The sequence below is a fragment of the Orcinus orca genome, chromosome 2, assembly GCF_937001465.1.
Source record: "Orcinus orca chromosome 2, mOrcOrc1.1, whole genome shotgun sequence".
NCBI lineage: Eukaryota > Metazoa > Chordata > Mammalia > Artiodactyla > Delphinidae > Orcinus > Orcinus orca.
In genome coordinates, this window is record NC_064560.1 from 94,386,215 (window position 1) to 94,404,420 (window position 18,206).

Genomic DNA, 18,206 nt, shown 5'->3' on the forward strand with positions numbered 1-18,206 from the left:
AAAACTATCTGAAGCATTAAAATAAGTTCAGTGTAGCATAAAGTTGAATAATTCTTGTAAACAGAAATACCAAATGATTTTTGTAATCTTAAGAGTAAACTCAATGCAGATAATCCTGGAAAAGATAGGAGGCAAAATCAATGCTTGTAATAATGCTGAACCTAGAACGTTCAGCCTTAACATCAGTAAGGAAAGACACTTCCTCAAATTCCTTTTGTCCCAATTCCATATGTCATGGCGAATTGTTTTGTTTTTTCTAGTAAGCAAGAAATATTGTTATAAAGCAGAAACTAACACACCATTGTAAAGCAATTATACTCCAATAAAGATGTAAAAAAAAAAAAGAAATATTGCTGTTAACATGTTTTTAAAATTGTGCTTCTTCTTAAAAGGGAGCTGGAGATGAAAAGAACATCTGATGCTCTGTGCTCATTTTCAAGTTCCACATCTTAAGTGAGATATTCATTAAGTGGAGGGATATCCTAGAGTATAGTAAAACACCAAAAAGCCATTTCGTAAGAGGAAAGGTCTTAGAAACTGGTATTCTTTAATCTGGAAAGGAGTTAGCTGAAGGGAGACAGGCTGGTTAGCTTCAAATATATGATGGTTGCAATGTGGAAGAGAGAAACTTATTCTGTGATGCTGAGGATATAAAATGAACCAGTAAGTAGAAGTTACAGAAAGACAGATGTTTAACTCAGGAAAAAATGTAATACCCTGGAATTCCCAACAATGACCCACAATGCTTAATGAAGCCATATCTTTATCACTGAAAGTAGTGACCAGAAAAACCATAATCACCTGTCAAGCAAATTACAGAATTCTTCTATGTGGGACAGGGAGTAGTCTGGACATGCCCAGGGCCTTTTTCAAATCTGAAATTCTGTTAATGTACCTATCAAAAAGTGCATTCCCTGGGCTTCCCTGGTGGTGCAGTGGTTAAGGATCCGCCTGCCAACGTTCAAGCCCTGGTTCCGGGAAGATCCCACATGCCATGGAGCAACTAAGCCCATGCGCCACAATTACTGAGCCTGTGCTCTACAGCCCGTGAGCCGCAACTACTGAGGCCGCGCACCTAGAGCCCATGCTCCACAACAGGAGAAGCCACCGCAATGAGAAGCCTGCACACCGCAACGAAAAGTAGCCCCTGCTCGCTGCAACTGGAGAAGGCCCGCGTGCAGCAATGAAGACCCAATGCAGCCAAAAATAAATAAATAATTTTTTTTTAAAGTGCTTTCCCTACTAGAAAACTACCCAGAATTTCTGAATGACCAGGATGCAAACAAAGAAAACATATCCTGAGGACTGATATTTAGTGGTCCTGATGTTCTATAGAGAGCCACTGTCCTCTAATTTCTGAGTGAGTTAAGTAAGTACCACTTTTCAACAAGGTGACTTCTCAGAAATTCAGTTTACCAAACCCAGCAGGTTTCATAGTAACTTTGGTGGTACCTTTCCAAAGATATACTGAAAAATTGCCTAGGATTCTTTAATCAGCCTGGCTACAGCAGCCAGACCACTTTCCATCTGCTCCCTACCACATCCCTGGCTTTATACAGCTAATAATCAAACTCTCTGACAGGTCACGGCAGAGATGTTTAACCCCAGGAGGTAGGGTAACTAACATGGTAGCTGGAAATGAAAAGCACTGACCTCTTGCTTCCATGGCAGAGAAAGTGCAGAATCAGGAGAACCAATACCTTACAGAGACCACAAAGTACTTTCAACTTGCAGGAGCTTCTGGATATATTTTCTTCTCTCTTCTTCTAATTGTACTACACTTCGCTATTTAGGACCATGATTCACCAAACTCTGGAATTACTTGCCAGTGCCATTTCTGCTTTGTTCTGCACCTGATCACTAAGAACTCTTCTCTGCGTGGATATAGCTAAGGGACCAAGATAGGCCATGACAATCACTCCTCATACCCTGTATCTATAACAATGAAAGTTCAAATTCCAGTTTCCTCTCTGGAACCCAACTCCATCTCTCAGACTCCCAGCCCACAGGTTGGTTTGTAATCATACATTTCAGGTCATTAATTGCTTTTTACTAGGGCATATGCCATAGATTACACCACTTCCCTACCTCAGTAATGAGCAAGGTCTCTCTTCCAGACTAAGAATGAGAAAAAGCGTCTTCACGCGAGGTCTCTGCCCCTGCCCAGAGGACATAAGCAACAACTGACCCTACTTATGTCCAAACACAATATGAAGAAGAATACTTCTCCTTCTGCCCAGATAGAGCTCTGTATCCATCCTACAGGGCATCAAAGAGAAAGGATCTCTTTAACTGCCAATTACTTATAGCTAATCTGGTCTAAGTAGCAAACTGTCCAATGCTCTCCCAGTGTAAATTTATCTGTCCTCCCCTCTTGTTACAGTTTTTGGATCAATCTTCTTACAGGCTTTGGTCTGAGCAAGTGACAGTTGTGTTTGAGTGAGTACACTCTGCTTGCGACCACACAGGTCACACACATTTGGGTGTGCGGGTGATCCGTCTGGCTAGCTAGTCCTCACCGAAAGCTATATGGACAAAGAAAAATATGCTACACTCAATTTTAGGAAGGCAGCATGGTGTAGAAGACAGATAACTGAGCTGAGAATCAAGAGATGTGATTTCTAAAAAAAAAAAAAAAAAACACAGAGATGTGATTTCTGGACTCAGATTTCCAATGACCCTAGCCAGGACGTTAGCCAAGTTGCTTCATTAAATATTAATTTTCTTATTATAAAATGGAGGGAGAATCCATCATGGTTCTAAGCATATTATGAGGATCCAAATCTGAAAAATATGACAACTCAAAAGTATAAAATGACCCAAATATTCTCACACTGTTCTAGGGTCTCAAGTTAAAGAGGCCTGCTTCATGGTTATATACTGTATAAAGACCTAAAGTATTTTAAAAATAAAGGAAAAATAAATATTAAAAAAAATTTTACAAATTAAATTACAGGTAGTACTGATATCCATTTGAGTTCTACGAAAGAAAATGGCAATCCTTTCTTCTTTCAATTACTCAGTGGTTTTCACTTACTCTGGTTTTCCATTTAGGCTACCCCTACCTTCAGATGTGGCTCATAAAATCCTACACTATAGTGACTGACAAAAAGACTCCATCTTGCTTCAAAAACCCCTCAGGGCCAAGGTACCAATCTCAAAGCTCATGGTTTTAACATCTGGACTATCTCTTTTGCCAACTGTTCCAGTCCAGTAGGTTGTTGACCCCCCCTGACAGGCCTTCAAAACTAAATTGTGTGAGGTTCACAGGGTTTGATGCCCCAGGGAATTGTCAATAAAGCAGTGGGATAAAACAAAGTTGAGAGAAAACCAAACTATACCATCTTCCCTGAATTCCAGATGCTACCCTGAAATCACATACTCAGCCAACCTCAGGTGAGGCTAGTACATGTAAACCATCCGTGGTGACTCTGAGCTTACCCAGCTGGAAGAACAGGCATCTCCCTCTCCAGCTGCCACATTAGAGCTCACTAATCAACTGAATTTCCAACTGGGGCTCTAACAAGAAACAATCAACTTTCCTTTGGGTCTCTTCCTTAATTTATTACATTAATTACTGCAACAAAGGAACTGTGTCATCTCCTCAAGTACCATACCTCTCAGCTTATATCTCCAATGGGGATCAGATAAAGACAGACTAAGAGTGCCAATTTGAGAAGATGGATCCAATTCAACAGGGCTCATCTGACCATGTGTCACCTAAGGACAGAAGAGCAAAAGTGTAGCATCTTCCAGTCCCTCAGTGTTTATAACCTGCACCTCATGAATAGTTTTATGGTCCTCACAGGCTGCTATTCTCAGAGTAAGATTATGAGGCTTGACCTGTTTCATTTCACATAAGCAAATGACACTTCCACTAGACATAATTATTCAACAGGGCTCAGGTTTAGAGCCTTGGTGTTTGTCAATACTGCTCTGGGCCAGCATACATCTCACAATAGGCTAAACAGCATACTAAACATGTAAATAATTCAGTCCCAACCTTATAGGGATTCATTGGTGGAACTGGTTCACAGAGAAAACCCTTACCAAGGCCTATGTATAAGCAGAAGGCAAAGATCATCTAAAGTAAACAATAAAGCTCTACCATCCCCCCTCCCCTAAAAACTGAAGGGCTATGTAGCCCTTTATAATTTAGTTCTTTTCCCCAGAGGTAAACATTCTGTACTAAAGAGAAAGAGGTGATGTCAAATTCTCAAGAAAAAAGTGAATAGTGGAGTTAGCTTAGGAATCAGGAGATCTAAGAAATTGGCCCTCCACACAGAACTGTTGTGGCAGAGCTTTTCTCACCTCTAAAACAGGGAATAATATGGGTCAAGTTCATAGGAATGGGGGAAAGGAAAAAACCTAAGCAGGGACTTCCCTGGGGGCACAGTGGATAAGACTCTGTGCTCCCAATGCCGGGGGCCCAGGTTCGATCCCTTGTCAGGGAACTAGATCCCACATGCATGCCGCAACTAAGAGTTCGCATGCCACAACTAAGGAGCCCATGTGCCACAACTAAGGAGCCCTGGAGCTAAGGAGCCTGCCTGCCGAAACTAAGGAGTCCATGTGGTGCAACTAAGACCCAGTACAACCAAATAAAATAAATACATAAATAAATATTTTAAAACAAAACAAAACAAAACAAACCTAAGCACTTTTCAGGAAACATGAGGAATTACCTTCATTTTTATATTCTAGACCTCACCTCCCTTCCTAAGTCTCTTACTTAACTACTATCCTATAGTAACTCTAAAAAGCACACAAAGAAAACTTCTCTATCAAAAGATAGTATCTAGGGGCTTCCCTGGCAGTCCAGTGGTTAAGGCTCCGTGCCTCCACTGTGCACAGGTTTGTTCCCTGGTCGGGGAACAAAGATCCCACATGCTGCGTGGGGCGGCCAAAAGAAAAAAAGGTACTATCTACACTGTTAGACTAACCATAAAAAATGGTGGAATTCACACACACATCCCTTAGGATATCTAAGCCAGATTGACTTCTCCAGCCTCATCTCATGGCCACACTCTGTCCTCTGCACCCCATTCCCACCTTACTGCCTTTTAGCATTTACCTTAGACATTCCCTGCTCACATCCTACCTCCCAGTGCGTGTGATGATTTGATTAACATGTTTCCTCCACTGGACTGCACGCATCCTGAGGGCAAGGGGCTGTACCTCTTTTGCTCACCATTGTATCCTAATAACAGTGTTTATGTCACAGTGCTCCCTCAATAAATATTCTGGTCAATAAATGAGTGAATGAACACTGCTTTCCTCAATGGGCAGAATCATAACACTGCCAAGGCTGCCATTTCTCATCTCCATTCTTACTTGAGCTTGATTTGTCACTAGCTATAAGCTGTCTCAATTACCTAACAGTCTTCGAACTTACTAGAACAGAGTGTGGATTCCTCTTTCTTCTAAGATACAGATAAAGGATACAGATTTACCAAGAGTCTAGGGGAAAAGTAAGAAAACAATCCAGTCCCCACATTTCTTAAAAAATGCCTAACTGCTCTGGAGTATTCTCAGCCTTCAGTCTCATCCATGCATAGCTGCTACCCAAAATAGGGCTAGCCGACAAATCAGGAGTTCTGGACATAACCAATCCCTTGGAAGCCTCGTACTTAAATGTATGATACATTCTATCAGACTTAAAACGTTCAGTTAGCACATTTTAAACATCTATGAATCAAAGGTGACAGAAGTCAGGAAAGTGGTCATGTCTGGGAGGAGGTGACTGAGCGGAAAGAAGCATGAGGGAACCTTGTGGGTGCTGGAAGTGTTCTATTATCTTGAGCTGGATGGTAGCTATATGGCTATATACACATGTAAAAACTGTGCTGTACACTTAAGATTGGTGTACTTTATGCACTTTATCATATGCACATTATATTAAAAAAAAAGGTAAAATAGTAAACACCTATGAATAAAAGGACTGTATTACTGGATCATGGTCCTGGTCCTAAAATAGCATTTTATGTGATCACGGTAAAAGAGATTCACACCATCAATCCCCACAGGATAGTTAGGGGGATGGAAAGAAGGGAGGGAGGGAGGGAGGGAGGGAGGGAGGGAGGGAGGGAAGGAAGGAAGGAAGGATGGAAGGATGGAAGGAAGGAAGGAAGGAAGGAAGGAAGGAAGGAAGGGAGGGAGGAAGGAAGGGAACTACATTTAAGGATTACCATGTGTTTGACTATATTGTGAGGAAATTTATAGATCTGTTGGAGAGTCTGAAAGAATTAATAACAACAAACCAAAAACAGTGAGGTACTTAATGATATTAAATCCTGGAAAAAAACATAAGTTGTATAAGAAAACATAACAGGGGACTTCCCTGGTGGTCCAATGGTAAAGAATCCGCCTTCCAGTGCAGGGGACGCGGGTTTGATCCCTGGTCGGGGAACTAAGATCCCACATGCCGTGGGGCAACTAAGCCCGTGCGCCACAACTACTGAGCTCACGCGCCTCAACTAGAGAGCCTGCATGCCGCAAACTACAGAGCCCACGTGCCCTGGAGCCTGCGCACCACACTAGAGAAGAGAAAAAACCCATATGCCACAACTAGAGAAGAGAAAACCCGCATGCCAGAACTAGAGAGAAGCCTGCGCACCGCAACAAAAGATCCAGCATGCTGCAATGAAAGATCCCACGTGCCACAACTAAGACCCGATGCAGCCAAACTAAAATGTAAAAAACCAAACAAACATAATAGTAGTATACTAAATGGTTCAATAATAAATATTTACTTAACACAATAAATAATGGATACTGATGAAACCAAACATTTGACTTGATAAGAAGGGGAGGGCAATAGGAGTGTATATTATTTATTACTTAGAAATATGGGAGTAAATACAAGAAAAAGACTGAAAATTTTAAAGCAGGTGCCTAGTGGGAGTGAGACTTGGTGATGGGAAGGGGTAAACAGTGGATTACTGATTTTCATTAAAAGCCATACTACTATTTGATTTTTAATATAAAGTTCATGGGAAGACAAAAACAAAAAAGTACATGTATTAATCTGATAAATAAAACATTTTAAAATAACTTTATATGGTTATTATAGTTCCATATAATTAATTAAAAAGAAATAGATGCAAAGTTCTAAGAAAGCATAAAGCAATTCCTATTCAGACAGAGATTGTATATTTAATTTTATTTTTCATTTGTAACATTCAAATATTTTAGTTTCATTGTAATAGTTACTTCCTGTCCATCAATGGACACTGATTTTTAAAGGGGTCATTACTCCATTACAATAAATACAGTAAACTGGAATGCTGAAAAAATAAATTAAAAAATAAAATAATTTTATAAAAAGTTAAGGATACACTCCCCCAAATATTACTGGATCCCCTTGACAGGTTATTATAAAATATATTAATCCAATAATTTATCAAAAATCTTATGAGATAGGAAGAGGGGTAGCAGAAAGAGGCAGGTGTGGCTATAAAAGGGCAATGTGAGATACCTTGGTGGTGATGGAACTGTTCTGTATCTTGACTGGTGGTAATAAAATTGCATAGGACTAAATATACACACTCATAAATGGGTACAAGTAAAACTGGGGAAATGTGAACAAGCTGGGTGGATTGTATCAATGTCAATATCTGGTTGTGACACTGTACTATACTTGCATGACATTACCACTGAGGGAAACTGGGTAAAGGGTACAAGGGATTCCTTTGTATTATGCTTACAACTGCATGAGACTCCTACAATTATCTTAAAATAAGAAGTTTTAATTTAAAAAAAACACAAGAAAACCTTCTAGACCCCCCTTTCTTTTTTGCGGTATGCGGGCCTCTCACTGCTGTGGCTCTCCCGCTGCGGAGCACAGTCTCCGGACACGCAGGCTCAGCGGCCATGGCTCACGGGCCCAGCCGCTCTGCGGCATGTGGGATCTTCCTGGACCAGGGCACGAACCTGTGTCCCCTGCATCGGCAGGCGGACTCTCAACCACTGCGCCACCAGGGAAGCCCTAGACCCTTTTTTAAATTTCTATTACCTCTAGTGTTAACAAATTTTATTTATTTACTATTGATAAGAGCAACCCAATAATTAAGCTAAATTCATTTCTAATTTGAAAAGGTGCTCTCTATCCAATACAGGATCCTAAGAACTGGTGAACAAGTCTATATGTTCTTCTCATCGCCTGATAGGGTTTGACAATACTCCCTCTGTCTTTAAAAGCTGAAGATTTTTTTTTTCATTTTACATGTCTTCATTAAAGCTTTCATCTCATTTGGTCACCAGCTCTTCATCTCATTTGGTCATCCCATATTTCTTAGGGATGCAAAGAATGCACAGTAACACAAACAAAGACAAACCTTGGTTTTGTATAGAGGGAAGTTTATTTTTATCTTTCTTTAGTTCTCTTCCTAATGACGCCTAGCATTTCCCTGGCAGCACACTGAGCTAATTTTTTGAGGGATAGCTTACCAAGATTTCTAGTCTCCTTTGGGGGCTATAATTGTTAGCTAGAAGTTACTCATGCTAACAAAGTGGTTTGGACTTTCTGCCTCTTATTTATTTATTTATTTTTTGGCTGCATTAGGTCTTCGTTGCTGTGCGCAGGCTTTCTCCAGTTGCGGCGAGCGGGGGTTACTCTTCATTGCGGTGCGTGGGCTTCTCATTGTGGTGGCTTCTCTTGTTGCGGAGCACCGGCTCTAGGTGCGCAGACTCAGTAGTTGTGGCTCGTGGGCTCTAGAGTGCAGGCTCAAAAGTTGTGGTGCATGGGCTTAGTTGCTCCATGGCATGTGGGATCTTCCCAGACCAGGGCTCGAACCCGTGTCCCCTGCATTGGCAAGCGGGTTCTTAACCACTGCACCACCAGGGAAGTCCCCTGGACTTTCTGCCTCTTTTAAATGTAATACTATGCACACTGAAGCTCATCTTCTAGTTTTCATTCCCCACACACAGCCAAGATATTTCGGAAGTATAATCTTGAACAATTTGGGAACCTAAGTACTTGAAAGAGCTTAATGTCATGAGAAAGCCTGAATATGTCACTTTTGTAAAACATTTATTAAAACGTCAAATAAAATGAGTGTCACTACTTAAACCCTTCCACCTAGAAGAACTTATCAAGATGGTTTCTGGAGGTAAAGTCATGAGAAACCAGCACAGTACAATGGAAAAAAAACAAAACAAAACAAAACAAAGGAGGAGGTAGCAAAAGCTCAAGTCTACTCTTTATTCCCCCTTAGATGTGTAAGAATCTTGGGCAAGTCACTGCACTTATTTGAGCCTCAGTTATTTCACCTATAAAAAGCTGAGATAATTAGTATACCATACACAGTTTAATACTCTCAGTAGAAACTGGAACAGCACCCTGACAAGAAACTCATTAATATTCTTACAACAAAATGAATAAATATTTACTTGAAATAGAACCACCACCAAAAAAGGTTATAAATAGCCTCATTAGCTGAAGTCAGGTTTGTGCCTACCTTACAAAAAATCTTTCAGCTTTCAGAACTTTGGGGTTTTAGAACGGCAGAGAAGAGACTGTGGACCTACACAGAAGTGTTTACTGTCAGAAAGTCAGTTTGCTAATGCACAACAAAACATTTTCTCCCTTTCCAAGACTAAAGTTTTTAAATAGCCTTTGGCCTGACTTTAACAAAAAGTCTTTTAAAACTAAACAGTGTCAGGACTTCCCTGCTGGCCCAGTGGTTAAGACTCTACGCTCCCAATGCAGGAGGCCTGGGTTCGATCCCTTGTCAGGGAACTAGATCCCGCAAGCTGCAACGAAGATCCTACATGCCGCAACTAAGACCCGGCACAGCCAAATAAATAAATATTTTTAAAAAAAACCTAGGGCTTCCCTGGTGCAGTGGTTGGGAGTCTGCCTGCCGATGCAGGGGACACGGGTTTCGTGCCCCAGTCCAGGAAGATCCCACATGCCATGGAGCGGCTGGGCCCGTGAGCCATGGCCGCTGAGCCAGCCCGTCCAGAGCCTGTGCTCCACAACGGGAGAGGCCACAACAGTGAGAGGTCCGCGTACCGCAAAAAAAAAAACAAAACTAAACAATGTCCACTGGTAACAACTCTGTCCACACACAACTGTCAATGATTTGTCATTTGTGACTTCTCCTTATATAAACTAACCCATCGCCTTGGCCCCAGTAAATGATATGAATGATACCAAGTTATCTCAATCTTTAATTTACATTTTTCAATTTTCTAATATAGATTTTATTTCCTCCACCTCCAAACCCTTCTACGGACAGAACCACATATCTACACTAGTCCCTTACTGTAATGACCATGCCACTTAAAACATGAAGTGATATACTTTCACTAAGAGTTACAGTTTATCCTTGAATTCTTTCTCAATTCTTGGGTAGATAGGTTTAATCTCATCAAATTTACTGATATGATCAAGAAAAGCCTAGGCAGCTAGGAAAAAAATGTATTGGAAAGACTAAATAAATATTACCATTTCTGGGATAACTCCAGGGACTTCTGTACATTTTTCCGTGCTTTCTATGCATTAAAAAAGATTAATTCGTGCCCTAATTTTTTTTTAAAGTTAAGCATTTATCATCATTTGACCGGAAGCTTTAAACTGCTTGGGAAGTGGGAAAAACAGAAGTGGAAATTCTCCAACATCTTCATCCCTGAATGAATCTTTCATATCATAATCAAGCAGTCTTACAATTTTCTAGTTGCCTTTCCATTTTTAACATGTCTTCTTAAAAAAGCAAAAACAAACATAAACTCTTACCATCAGTTGAGCAAAGAGCTTAACTAATTCATCTTTTCTTCTTTCACCTAATTTCTAGGCAGCACGTGTGACTAACCACCATCACTTTGTGGGCTTCTTTGGTCTTGATTGAAAATGTTTAAAAATTTTTTTTAAAGATGCTTTTTTCCTCTCCACAACCTCTGAGACTATGCCAAGTGACCATCTGTTTTGCACAGTCCTTTTAATCCCTTGCTTTCTAATAAAATGGCTTTTAAGTCTTTAAACTTCTGGTGGGTTGTTTTTTAAAATCTTTCCACTTTTCCTACTGTACATACTTGATTGCAGCTCAATTTCTTAAAAATGAATCCCCATATGATAGATTTTATTCCTGCTCTCCCTGAAGAATGTTGAGCTTAATCAAGATTATGATTACTATTAAATAGTGTTGACCTACAGAAAAGTTTATCAATTCTTGTTTGTTCCTCAAAGCAAAATCCAGGTTATTTCTTTGCTTTATGGGATCTAAAACTGCCAACTGTGTGAAGTAGTTTATCTTACTCAAAACCACATCTTCACATTTGCTGTCAATAAAGTATTTAACTAATCTATGTATAAGTAAATAAACCCCACATTATTATTATCTGGCCTAATTCTGCAGCTTCTCCAATCTCCTTTAACAGTTTCAACTCAGCCACATTATTGTGATTAGGGCTGTGACATTCTTATTTAAGTAAGGATTTCGATCCTTATAAAAATTTAATCCCTTGCAACCTGTATCATTCCTATGAAGTGCAGAGCCTAGCAGCACCATATTTCAACAATTAGTTTCCTTCCATCAAGTATCTGAGATGTGAATTAAACCACTGTATCATTATTTTGCCTACCAAGAAAGGAGAAGGGAAAAAATTATATGAGGATGACAGAAATGGCACTCATCATGTTTATGTAACACTTTAAAACAAATCTAATGCTTCAGATCACAAATTCAGGTAAAATATATTATAGACTTGTTGTTGGAAGAAAATGTCACTGTTATATTACCTACTCCAATGTAATCTTGTTAAAACTGAATTTCTTTCTTATAGGAAGGCTCCATAAGAAAAAGAATATTACCAGACACTGTCCTGCATTCCCCTCTTTGCCAGGTAGTGTTATGGAACTCATGTGAAATCCACACTGCCAGGATTTCTAGCTCTGTTAGGACTGGAAGGGCCTACTAATACAAACCACAGAAACACTACTACTAAAAAAGCAATTATCACTAGCAAACTAAGCAACGTTAAAGCATTTTTACTAATAAAGCAAACAACTTGGTCAGTTAAACTGAAACCCTTTTAACCACTAGAGGAAAAAAACAACACACACTTGAATTAACAGACACTGGTTTTAAACTTCATAATATCGGTAATATGTTACTGTACCACTTGAGTGTATGTGGTGAGGAAGTATGACTTCAAGTCTGATATACAGCAAATCCTGACAAAGAAAAGCAATGTGAAATCTGCCCAGAGGCTCACCTAACATTACAACCGTATCTGCCTAAAAGTTAACAGATTTTTCTTAGCATCGACCCCAAGTTCATTGAGAACCTTTATTCTAAAATTTTATATCAAAATAGCACATTTTTTCAGAATGGCAAATAGGTCTCCTTGTGCACTGCAACTGCACAAGATGATGATATAAATAACTAAAAATAGAGTGTACAGGTATCCTGCACCTCTCAGCTACCTCAAATAGCATACAATATAACAAATGTGCTGAGAGCTTGATGTCTATAAGCTGCATTCTACACAACCCAAGGACAGAAATAAGACATCTCTCATACATTAGGTAGGAATTTTAGCTTGGAGCCAATTACCAAAACGGCCTAAGGGATTTCTGTTTCCTATCAGCTTAAAGTAAAGAAAAAGGGAAGAGGCAACAGGAAAAATAATGAAGTAGTAGAAGGGTTAGTAAAGAGCAAGCAAGGAAACTATAAGAAAATTTACAAAACACAAGTCAAACAAGAGAGCATCTAGACATCATAAGACATCTTCATCCTCAGGCTAATGAATTAGGTACTGAGACTTCCAGAACATAGCTAGCTATGCATTGAGAGGAAGTCGAAATACCACAAACCTTAAAATTCAATTTTTAGGCTGGGAGCAAAGTGTACAGTCCCTGAAAACTTATTTTTAATGAGCTACCCCAAACAAAGTTGCTGAGGTCTCACTAGAAGAGGGAAGGTCACGATAATGGGCTTTTCCCACTGAGGAAGTAGAAAACTCAGAGGCCTAACTCACCCATTACTCTAGGCACCCAAGGGCCAATCAACAGAAGAGTAAATCCCACTCCTCAGGAACTGGCTACAAGGCCTCCAGTTCTACCCTTGGTGTCTTCCAGACATGACTGCAGTTTTCACCATGATTAACTTCCAGGAATGCCAGCCAGGGAAGCAGCCAAGAAAAAAGAACATTTTTCCGCCTCACTGTCAGCTAGACCCTTTGGAACAACTGCAGACAGTGCCTCTATCTCTCTTCTGGGCAGAAGAGTATTCAGCACCCTCAGGGAAGTGCCTAACAAACCAGTAACACACTACCATCACAATTCTCAAAGATGTCTACTCTGACCATCTTATTTAAAGCTGCAACCTAGGGCTTCCCTGGTGGCATAGTGGTTGAGAGTCCGCCTGCCAATGCAGGGGACACGGGTTTGTGCCCCGGTCTGGGAAGATCCCACATGCCGCGGAGCGGCTGGGCCCGTGAGCCATGGCCGCTGAGCCTGCATGTCCACAAAAAAAAAAAAAAAAAACAGCTGCAACCTTCCTACCTCCCCCACCTATCCTTCCTCCATACTCCTAATCTCCCTTACTCTGTTCTATTTTTTCCCACATTATTTATCACCCTCTTTACACTATATAATTATTTATTATCCTTATTTATATTTCCTTTTGTTAAAAGACAAGATCCATGGGGTTGGGATTTTTTTGTCTATTTTGTTCACTGATAGATCCTAAGCAGCTAGGACAGGACCTCACATATGGCAGGAATCCAATAAATATTTATGGAACGAAGGAAGTAAATAAGAAAAACTAAAAAGACCTCTTGGAGGTCAACAATACCCAGAGGGCCCAACCATGCCTATATTCCTCTAACAGAATCAGTCTGGTTCCCGTGACTGACCTACATTGCTTCTGTCTGCCATGTACTACCTCTCCCCTTCCCCTCAAGTCTTCCATCAGCTAGGATATATGGAACCACAGTACTGCTGCAGGCACTAAAGGGCACAAATGCTTGTCCTTGAGTCTGAAGGATTTCTAAAGGCTTTCACTGTCTGTGCCTTGTTCCTAGGTTATTCAGTTTGGGATAAAATGTGTTAAATGCAAGTTACCTTAACATAAAAGAAGGTCTGAAAAAACAATCACTAGAAGTTTCTGTTTTCAAAAATCAAATTCCAATTCAATTCAGCAAGCATTACACATAAAGTTATATTCAAAGCACTGGGGTGGAAGCCATGGGAAACAGGAGACTCAGGTCTCTTAGGAGTTTAGAATAAGGTAGGGAAAAAAATATATTCACATATGATTAAAGTCAAGGTGTGATACAGTGCTATAACAGAGATCCTAGCAAAGAGTTAAAGAGATACAGAGGAATACAAAATCAATTCTGGAGATATAGGCGGGTGGGAAGACGAAAGTTAAGAAAGTCTTCAGGAGGGAGATGAAATTTTTTGGTAGGTTGAAGGAAGGGTCAGATTTAAAGCTGAATGCCTTGGAGCAGGGAAGGGCATTCCAACAAAAAAGAAAAGAAAAAAACTAAGGTGTTGAGACTGAAAAATGCAGGGTAAGCGGAAGGAATGGCTGGAAAAAGAGAAAGAAATAAGACTGAAGGCCAGGGTTGGTCAGATCATAGAGGATCTTGAGTGCTGGCCTATATAGGCAGTAAGGAGTCCTTAAAAGTTTTCAGCAAGAAGTGAAATAATCAGAACTGTGTTTTTAAAAGTCTACACTGGGGGCTTCCCTGGTGGCGCAGTGGTTGACAGTCTGCCTGCCAATGCAGGGGACACGGGTTCAAGCCCTGGTCTGGGAAGATCCCACATGCCGCGGAGCAACAAGGCCCGTGAGCCACAACTACTGAGCCTGCGCATCTGGATCCTGTACTCCGCAACAAGAGAGGCCGCGACAGTGAGAGGCCTGTGCACCGCGATGAAGAGTGGCCCCCACTCACCACAACTAGAGAAAGCCCTCGCACAGAAACGAAGACCCAACACAGCCAAAAATAAATAAATAAATAAATAAATTAAAAGTCTACACTGGGATTCCTTGCTACATATTCTTCTAGAAATAAATTCTTTCCTTTCAAAGCACTTCAGCTCATAATCATACATTCATTAAATGATTGCTAGTTTCCTCAACTAGATGTGTAAGTCCAGAAAGGACAGAGATGATGTCTAGCCTGGCACATAAGTGCTCAATAAATACAGGCATACCTTGGGGATATTACAGGTTCGGTTCCAGACCACCACAATAAAGCAAATATCACAGTAAAGCAAGTCACACAAATTTTTTGGTTTCCCAGTGTATGTAAAAGTTATGTTTATTATATACTGTAGTCTATTAAGTGTGCAATAGCATTATGTCTTAAAAAATAATGTACATACCTTAATTTTAAAATGCTAACCATCATCTGAGCCTTCAGCAAGTCACAGTAGTAACATCAAAGATCACTGATCACAGATCACCTTAACAAATATAATAATAATGAAAAAGTTTAAAATACTGTAAGAATTAGAGAAATATTGTGACACAGAGACATGAAGTGAACAAATGTTGCTGGAAAAATGGTGCCAATAGACTTGCTCGACACAGGCTTGCCACAAACCTTTAATTTGTAAAATACACGGTATCCGCGAAGCACAGTAAGACAAGGGATGTCTGTATTCACTAAATAAATAAATAAAAACTATAATAATATTGCAGTAGTATGTAGTATGTAATACAGAAAGAAGCATTAACCATGAGGTTACTACAATAATATACAGATGAAGACCTGAACTAGGTCAGGTGAAAAGGTGAAGCTAAATGATAAAAGTATCTAGAATGATTCAAACTTGGTTAATGATCAGATGAGGTGGTAAGGAAGACACAAAGAACCAAATATGAACCCAAAGTCTTGTGCCACGGCAACTGGAAGAACTGTAATGCTTAGGGGAGAAAAGGGTAAGCAAGTTTCAGAAATGATGGACTGGAGGTACATTCAAAAGCAAATACCAAGTAGAAAAACAATTTCCCCCTTCTCACTATACCTTTCAGATTCATAGACCCCATGAGCCTCACAATTCCAATTTCTCTATAGTTCCATTTCTGATACCATTCTTGCTGAGTTTCACACCAAACCTCAGAATTTGTAACTGAAGTTTACAACGGACATTCTTGAACATTCACTTCTGCTCACATGAATAAAAGTTCATCTTAACCAAACCCAAAGTGCTTACGTAGGAATGTTACTAGGAACACTCTGATAACATACCAAAAGCCCTCTGGCTTTACTCTGTACATAGAACAGAGCAGACACTGCTGCCTTACTCTATAAATACTGAACTGCAGCCTAAGAAACTACAGGTACCAACATGCAATGTTGTATCAGCATGCAGTGCAGTACCAGCAGGCAACGTGGCCTAACTGCCAGACCTGGATTTCAATCATGGTGTGGTTTGATTTCCAAGGGTTGCATGGCACTGGTCACTTTCCAATTCAAAACCCTTCACTTGACACTTAAAAAAAAAAAAAAATCTATCTACAAAAGCCACTTATATTTCTAATACAAATCTTTAAAAAATCTCATGCAAGTGGAACACTTCTCAAAATAACCTTTAGATTACCTGAAAATTAGTAATGTGCTACAGATGGCTGGAATAAAGCAAAACACTCCCAGGACATTTTATGAGTCCAAAATAAACAATAGTTCCTCCCACTGAATTTTTCTATCACAGACAGATGGATGTTTTAAGTACAAATTTAAGAAGAGTGAATGCTTCTTCCAATGTTCAAAGGTAGATTAAACATGTGATTTTGCCATGTTAAACACATTCCCCAAAAAGAAAGACTAAAAGACCATCATCTTCTTAACATTCAATAAACAGCTGCTATTGGAAGTTCCAAATCCAAAAACTAACTGGAAAATACTGATAAAAATCCTAACTTGGGGAATTAACAACTAGGTTATACAATTTTATTCCTTTAAACTGCTTGAAAGCAAAGATTTTCTAACATCACAGTTAACCCTTGAACAACATGGATTTGAACTGTAATTTAGGTCCACTTATATCTGGATTTTTTTCAATAAATACGTACTACAGTACTACACAACCTGCAGTTGGTTGGAACCCTGGATACTGGAAGGCCAACTGTAAAGTTATATGAGGATTTTTTACTTCCCTAGGGGAGGGGGGGTGCCCCAACAGCTGTGTTGTTCAAGGGTCAACTGTACTACCAATTTCAAAGTTCCTAAAGTCACCCATCAACTTTAATTTGCTCAGTCCCTTTCAGGGGGTATTTCAGAGATCCCCCTTGTTGCTCAAACTGCCAGATTTTGCTTTTTTTTTTTTTGCGGTACGTGGGCCTCTCACTGTTGTGGCCTCTCCCACTGAGGAGCACAGGCTCCGGACACGCAGGCTCAGTGGCCATGGCTCACGGGCCTAGCCGCTCCACGGCATATGGGATCTTTCCGGACCGGGGCACGAACCCGTGTCCCCTGCATCGGCAGGCGGACTCTCAACCACTGCGCCACCAGGGAAGCCCCAGATTTTGCATTTTGATCATTAAAAATAACACTTTTATTTTGTAAACAAAACAGTGGGCAACTCTTATTCAATCCCAAGAAGTTAATTCAAAGTAGGTTTTCCACTAACTGGACAAAAATGGAAAAATGCCCAACCCACCTCCAAAATCAGTCCCTTGGCTCAAGATTTCAGATATAAGAGATTTAAAGATCTTAGATTACTGACTGAATACACAAAATTACTTCTTAATGATATCAGGCAAACCCTTTCAGGTTTGATTTCTTTCTCCCAAGCTGAGGTTCTTTTTGTACAGCTTTCTGATCCCCACTCCTATGGCTTGAGAAGGCTAGAAAAAGGTATATTTGACAAACTGGTGAACCTGCAGAATGAAGGTACAAGACTCTCCAAAAGAAGATAACTTCATTAAAAAAAAGGCACAGCATAAACTTTATAAACATATCAAAGAGGAGTGAGAGTCAAGCCCCCAGGAACTAAGGCTGCACTTATTTGCCCTTCTGAATACTGACACAATAATAAAAAACTGCCCACTTATGTCAACCATCAATCATTTTTGTCCCATTCTTTCATCATAATCTTGATAGCATAAAATTCAACACTATATGGAGCCTTTAGAGATGATCATGTCTAATATGCTCACTTTACAGATAAGGAAAATGAAAACATAGGAGTGACTAGCACAAGTCACGGCTAGTCAGAGGCAAAACAGTGATCAGGATCTGGGCTTTAT

At 40.0% G+C, this 18,206-nt stretch overlaps 1 protein-coding gene across 10 annotated transcripts in view; it reads right to left on the reverse strand.

Annotated features, from left to right (window-relative positions):
• Positions 1-18,206, reverse strand: part of ZNF609 (zinc finger protein 609) — a 237,744-nt gene that overhangs the window by 209,243 nt on the left and 10,295 nt on the right. For 5 of the 10 annotated variants that reach the window (XM_049705881.1, XM_049705880.1, XM_033437131.2 and 2 more), the window contains exon 2: positions 15,338-15,418. The exons of 4 other annotated variants lie outside the window; for them this stretch is intronic. The gene's annotated coding sequence lies outside the window, so the exon portion shown is untranslated. Of the gene's footprint in view, positions 1-3,617; positions 3,721-15,337; positions 15,419-18,206 lie in introns of all 10 variants that reach the window. One more of the 10 variants, XM_049705879.1, reaches the window with a different exon arrangement.